Below are 7837 nucleotides of genomic sequence, written 5' to 3'. Positions count from 1 at the left end.
ATGACACATCCATTGGATTTTGTAAGTACATCTTTGGGCACCTCTGCACCTCATATACATTGGTTCACATCATAGCCCATACTCTCCTCCATTCCATCCAGTGGGCCCTGTGAGGATTTACAATGTCCGGTGATTGCCTCTGAAGTACCATCCAGGGCAGCTCCATGTCCCAAAGACGCCTCCACCTCTCATCTCTTCCTGCCTTTCCCCATACCCTTCGTGCACTATGTCCACTTTTCCCATTCCAATGCCACCTCTTCTATGTGGACATTGGATTGGTTGTGTCCATTGCACCTCTATGTCAAGAGGAGGGTCAGATTCCACCTGGATGCTGGATGCAATCCTCCCATTTTCAGTTGTAATCACTCTAGGCTCCATGGTGTGGTGGTTGTCCTTCTTCAACTCCATCTTAGCTGAGTGTGGTAAGTCCAATAAATCAGATTGTAGGTGCTGGAGTCTGTTGAGGCTCAGGAACTGGCTATCACATTGTCAGTCCAGAGATTCAAATCCCCTAAATATATCTTAAACCCCAACATTAACTGCACCTCCAGCACATTGGCATGAAAGTCTTATGAAGGGAGATCCCATCTGAGTCCAGATTCATCACACATAAACACCATTTCCAAAGAGGGGCCATCTGCCCTGGTAGTTAACCCCATCGGCCATGACCATAACTCCCGTGGGTCTCTTTAGCCCTCAAAGGAACCAATATCTGGGGGTTGTATCTGCTTTATCTGTCTCTCTGACTCTGCTCAGTTGTGCATGGGGGCAAACCTTCTGCCAGCCTCCAGACTCTTTTTTAGAAACTCGTAGCCATATAAACTCATTTCTCCTTTCCATTTCCCCCTTACTTTAGGTCAAACAGCATTTTAAAGTCATGGTATTTTATGTAGACATGGATATTCTGCTGATCCGCATTGAACCTTCCATATAAGGTCATTTTCCAGTTGCATCATCAGTTGGTAGTTGATAGTGGTCCCTCGTTGCCAGGGAGGCTCATCCCCGGGTGTCATGTCCCACGCTGGGGGGAAGGCATTGCATTTACATGCTGAGTTTGGCTTCGAGACTGGCCACATTTGAGTAACATGAAGGCTGACAGGAGGAAATTCCCAGGCACAAAGTTGTTCTAGGCCTTGTTCTTATTTTGGGTTTATCAGAGAAGCCAGATCTTGACATGGTAATTTTCACCTGTGTGCTTCTGACCATGACGAGTGGCCAGATGATGGGACTTGCTTCATATGACTCCAGCACACTATTCTAAAAATACAAGAGCCATAAGATAGACTACTTGTATCATCTTCAGGCCTAAAATATAAGTCCCCATGTATTGCTATCAATCATCTTTTTCTTTCATTATTTGATTATGCAGAAAAAATCTGGCAGTCTTTTTATTAAAATTCTTTCTTTTTAATTTCTTTTCTGTGAACATTTTCTCTGTGCATTTCTTACGACTGGGATGTTCTGATTGAGGAGTTCCATTCTCCTTGGGGTTGGAGTGCTGAAAGGGCCACTCACAACTTCTTACTAGAGTGATCATCTGTTAAAACCCACTCAAGAAACGGATGTCTAAGATGTCCAGGCTCTTGCTTGCATTTATCAATGTCTTCATCATGAGATTTCAAATCTACTCTGGTTGATTTTTGGTTAGTTGCTTTTCAGTGGGCATTTCTGTTTAATCCCTTACGTTTTGCAGTATAATTCTAGATCCACATGTCTATCCCCAGTTGATAGTGAATGTTACAAAAACTTATGATAAACAAGCAGCCATGTTATTAGGTCATGAAACCTTTCTGCTAGTTCCTCTTAGGAATTGCCTGTTCTCATTCATTCTTTTGTTCATTCACTCTTTCATGTATCCGTTTGTTAGTAATTCAAGGTTTTACTGAGTCTGTTTTGTACTAAGCTCTATATGCTGGTTGAAGAAGACATGGGATGAGTGAGAGGAGACCAACAGGCAATCAGGCAATTGCAAGAGAGCTGCTAGTGTCTGCCTAACAAGTGGGTGCTTGGAGAGCTCATAAAAAAGACACCTAAGGTAAACTGGTGGGTGATGGTCAAGTTATAGCTCACTCAGAAATGAGATATTTTGGTAAAGCTATTTAGGTATATGGGTATGATAAATAGGTGTCACTTCAGTGAAGATGGGAAGTGGGGGTGGATAGACAAAAGTTCCAGGGAGTCATCAACAGACGAGTGGATCAATAAAATGTGGTATATACACACAATGGAATACTACTCGGCTGTAAGAACAAACACACTACAAACACATGTGATAACATGGATGAATCTTGAGAACCTTATGTTGAGTGAAGCAACCCAGACATTGAAGGACAAATACTACATGACCTCAATGATATGAAATAAACAAGCTGCCCTAGATAGCAAGAGACTGAACGATAGGCTTGCAGGAAATCGGAGGGTGGAGGAAGGATATGAGCCGATGTCTGCAGGGGTGGAATTTAAGACGAGATGGTGGTAAGTATGAACACAAAGAAGAGATAAAAGGGGGGCAAGGGGTTGCCTTTGCTTGGGGCTTTGCGGGTTTGAGGGTGGCTGGGGAGGGACGGATGGGTAACGTTGCCCAAAAGTGGGGGGAGGGAGGGGTAGCATACGAACCAGGAGAGGGTCAGGTGTTGGTGGAGAGTAAAATGCCGAGAAAATCATATCAAAATATAATAAAGAGGGTTACCTGTTTAGAATGCTCGGAGGGGAGGGTCTGATGCAGGACGGGCTCCTGGGGAATGTCTAAATGCTCATTCTGCCAGAGTGGGTGACACCATGGGGTAGAAACCCAAGTAGTGAGAGTGGGGGTGGACCCACATCCTGGGGAGGACTAATGCCATCCAATAGAGGGAACTGTATCCCTCGAGAGAAAGGGTGGCTCCCAGGGCATTGGGGCAGTTGAGCAAGTTAGGCCCTGAACACTATTCCATCTATCTCTGGAAGTGGCTCCTCAGGAAACGGAGGTTGGCTATCACTGAGGGCACCAAGGTGGAAGGGAAAATGGACGTTAAATGTGTGGAACCAAAGTAAATGGGGGGTAAGAGAGGAGTTTCTTGAGAGTACACAAAGATGGATATAAAACATGTAATATTACACCATAACATATAGGAGATGACAGACTGATAATGTAAACCATAATGTAAAACATAGGATAACTAAAAATGTAAAGAACTGTGTATCCTAAAGTATGCACCATAATGTAAGCACAGATGTCACCTTGTTAGAAAGCTAATGTCTCAGACTCTGTACATCACTTTAAGTAAATATGATATGAATAGGGCGTAAGAGTATCACTGTGGAAGGGAAAAGGTTTTCTGGTGGATGTGTGGGAGTGCTGTATATTATATATATACATTGCTGGGGTCTAGGACTCCTGTGAAGAAAAGCTGAATAATTAGGGGGGGGGGGGAAAAAAAAGAAAAAAAAAAAAAAAAAAATAGGATGTGGAATTTTTTCAAGTCAACATTCTTTATCTAAGTTCTTTATCTAACTTTATCCAAGTTCTTTATCTATCCTTTAAACTCATCGCTATATGCCATTCCCTAGTAAGGGACCATGACATTATATTGGGCTTCAAATTTCGGGGAGTTCTGGATCACAGAGTGTTTCAACAATGGCAATGGAGGGATACTGGTATGGGATACCAATGACAGGTGATATATGACTGACAGGGAGCTGTACAGAACATATGTCCAGGGTGCATGGTAATGTTTGGATATACTCATAGTGGCAACAATTAAAAACCACAGTAGGGGGGGTACTGGGTTCCTGGCCAGTGGTGCTCTGTCGTGGTCCCTAGGGGAGCAGCGACAGTCTCCCAGGTACAGTGGTGGGGACCGGGAGGGAGTGAGGGTTCAACAGTGAGCCCCAGATGCTAATGACTATGCTTGTGAGCTGATAAACCCAAAATAAGAACAAGGCCTAGAGCAACTTTGTGCCTGGGAATTTCCTTCTGTCAGCCTTCATGTTACTCAAATGTGGCCAGTCTCGAAGCCAAACTCAGCATGTAAATGCAATGCCTTCCCCCCAGTGCGGGACATGACACCCGGGGATGAGCCTCCCTGGCAACGAGGGACCACTATCAACTACCAACTGATGATGCAACTGGAAAATGACCTTATACGGAAGGTTCAATGCGGATCAGCAGAATATCCATGTCTACATAAAATACCATGACTTTAAAATGCTGTTTGACCTAAAGTAAGGGGGAAATGGAAAGGAGAAATGAGTTTATATGGCTACGAGTTTCTAAAAAAGAGTCTGGAGGCTGGCAGAAGGTTTGCCCTCATGCACAACTGAGCAGAGTCAGAGAGACAGATAAAGCAGATACAACCCCCAGATATTGGTTCCTTTGAGGGCTAAAGAGACCCATGGGAGTTATGGTCATGGCCGATGGGGTTAACTACCAGGGCAGATGGCCCCTCTTTGGAAATGGTGTTTATGTGTGATGAATCTGGACTCAGATGGGATCTCCCTTCATAAGACTTTCATGCTAATGTGCTGGAGGTGCAGTCAATGTTGGGGTTTAAGATATATTTAGGGGATTTGAATCTCTGGACTGACAATGTGATAGCCAGATCCTGAGCCTCAACAGACTCCAGCACCTACAATCTGATTTATTGGACTTACCACACTCAGCTAAGATGGAGTTGAAGAAGGACAACCACCACACCATGGAGCCTAGAGTGATTACAACTGAAAATGGGAGGATTGCATCCAGCATCCAGGTGGAATCTGAGCCTCCTCTTGACATAGAGGTGCAATGGACACAACCAATCCAATGTCCACATAGAAGAGGTGGCATTGGATTGGGAAAAGTGGACATAATGGACAAAGGGTATGGGGAAAGGCAGGAAGAGATGAGAGGTGGAGGCGTCTTCGGGACATGGAGCTGCCCTGGATGGTGCTTCAGAGGTAATCACCGGACATTGTAAATCCTCACAGGGCCCACTTGATGGAATAGAGGAGAGTATGGGCCATGATGTGAACCAATGTATATGAGGTGCAGAGGTGCCCAAAGATGTACTTACCAAATCCAATGGATGTGTCATGATGATGGGAACGAGTGTTGTTGGGGGGGGGGAGAGGGGGGGGTGGGGAGGTGGGGTTGAATGGGACCTCACATATATATTTTTAATGTAATATTATTATAAATTCAATAAAAAATAAAAAAATTAAAAAAAAAATAAAATAAAATAAAATAAATTCAAAGTAAAAAAAAAAAAAAAAAAAAAAAAGTTCCAGGGAGAAAACAGCAAGAGTGAAGGCTTAGAGGTGAGAAAGTCACGTGACTACGCAACTTCAAGTTCTCTTTTCCCTGTGCCCCCACAGTACTTTATACAGACATTAAATATAGACCTTTTTGGGAGCAGGGAGGCCTGTGGTTGGGGGGCTAGGACACTAGCACATTTCTAATGCATGCTGTACAACAAAAAGCTGCTGCTTTGCATTTGCTATTTCACTTCAAGTTCCACATAACTGTGATGTGGACATTTCCCTGATGATGGAATTGGGTCCCAGAGGTGCTGGTTAACTTGTTCAAGATCACAGAGCTCAAAAATATCAAAGCGTGGACCCTAATCCAATTTGTCTGATGCTGCAGGACTTTTCTCTTCCCACTGATCTGCACCATGGCCTCTCTCCTGTTTGGGAATTAGGGCTGTTTTTCTGACTCATCTTTAGGTTCTCGGTCATTACACAGTGCCTAAAACTCAGTAAAAATATTTTATTAAAACAAAGAATGCAAGTCTCTTAGATCATTCTCTTCTACTTTCCTCATTTTGTATGTAAGGAAATAAAATCTAGAGTGGTTAAAGAATTGGCCTAAGGATATGAAGCAACTATTTCTGATACTTTATATAAATTGCCAATTTACCTGGAATCTTTTTTTTTCTCTGCTTCTTCCATAATCAAAAGCTATTGGAAAGAAAGGGAGATGTGAAGACAACATGTAAAATAAAATAAGAACATAAGGAAACTAAGTGGATAGCTCAGGGAATTCTCAAGAGCTCAGGAAGAAGCAGGTTTATGATTTACTTGTAAATAGTTATGGCTTCTAGGCTGGGATAGAAGACAATGTTGCCTGACTCTGTATGTTTGTAACTGTGCATGTGTACATGTGTGTGAAATCAGGTGTGCAAGCCAGGGTTTTGGCCTTTTGGTGAATTTTGCTTAAAGAAAGGGAGCTTGCCTGACCTCACCCACTATTGATCCTCACCCTGGCCACAGGACAGAGCCAATGTCATGCCTCACAACTTCCTGTACCCTTTTACTCCCCCATTCTAGGTCCCAGCTTGCCCCAAACCAAGATTGCTTTAGCTTACCTTACCTGACTATTACTTTCAGTTCCAGACCTTTGGTGCTCTCTCTAGACATAACTTCCTCTCTTCAGACGGTTTCCCCAGTCCTCTCAACCTGTGGCCTTCTTGGGGAACTCATGTTTGGTTTCCTAACAGGATGTCTATAAGCCAGAAAATAGCTCGAATGAGAAAACGATGCGAAAGTGCTTAATGGAAGAAATTGTATCCTTGATGTGGAGATAGTGGCCATGGGATTTGCTGAGGGCAGGGAGAGGAAAGAAGAGGTATGATATGGGGGCATTTTCTGGACTTGGAGTTGTCCTTAATGATAGTGCAAGGACAGATGCAGGACATTATATATCCTGCCATAACCCACTGAATGAACTGGGGGAGAGTGTAAACTACAATGTAAATTATAATCCATGCTGTGTAGCAGTGCTCCAAGATGTATTCAACAAATGCAATGAATGTGTCACAATGATGAAAGAGGTTGTTGGTGTAGGAGGATTGGGGGTGGGGAGGGGAGTGGAATATATGGGAACCTCATATTTTTTAATGTAACATTTTGTGTGATCTATATGTATGTTTTTCAAAAGACAATAAAAATTATATCTAAAAAAAACGCTCAAAAAATTGTGAAGAATGACAATATGAGTAGTTTTTATCATTATCTTATCAGGAGAAATGTTGACTGCATTAGTTGTGTGGGGCTGGAATAAGGCTACATGGTCCTTGGCCTGCCTGGGGGCTCCACAGTGGACGGCGCATGGCATTTATTACTTAGCCTGATGGACGAGCAGTGTTATTCGGTATGTGCCTGCCTTACCATGGGGACCTCTTTTTCTTAGGAGTCTGGAGACTTTCACTCTTTAGTACCGGGAGAAACTGGGTCCCTTGGAGTCACAGGTAGGTCTTCATTTTTGGGTTATTGTGAGTCTCATGTCACTCTCTTTGGCCACTGGAAAGTTCTTCTTACCTGTCGTAGCAGAAATGGAGGTATCCTCCAAATCTTAAGTTTTTCTACTGTAGGAGCTGCACTCTAGTGTGCAGACTAATTAGGGACTTCACTAATACATTATAGGACTTACAGTAATCAGGTAGGCAGTAGTCTATGAATGGTTAACACCGTAAACCCTGGCTTTGGAACTGGAACACTTGTAGCATTCGGGATTCTCCCTCCTTTACCCCCACTGAGGGCATGAATACAAAGTAGTAGTTGGCCTACTCACACTGCAGCTGCTAAACCACCCGAAGCAAGGCACTTAGACATGTGCCTGAAGGATGGGTCTTGTTTGCAGTCAACATGTGCTTTGTGGCATCTGCCTTGTGACGTTTAATGTGGGGCTCATATTTGGACCACTAATTTCTTTGATCACAGAGTATCAATATATGTAGAATATTTTCTTATGAAGAAAACAAGAGCCACAAGTTACACTTAATTTTCATATGCTCTTGTGCTTTGAGGATATCCCAAAGTGACAATTTTGAAAATAGATTATATTTAAGTCCAGCTATTTTAATGTGGGGGAATGATA

The sequence above is a fragment of the Dasypus novemcinctus genome, chromosome 17 (genome assembly GCF_030445035.2).
Source record: "Dasypus novemcinctus isolate mDasNov1 chromosome 17, mDasNov1.1.hap2, whole genome shotgun sequence".
NCBI lineage: Eukaryota > Metazoa > Chordata > Mammalia > Cingulata > Dasypodidae > Dasypus > Dasypus novemcinctus.
The sequence above is the reverse complement of the archived record's forward strand: the minus strand, read 5'-3'. Positions refer to the sequence as shown.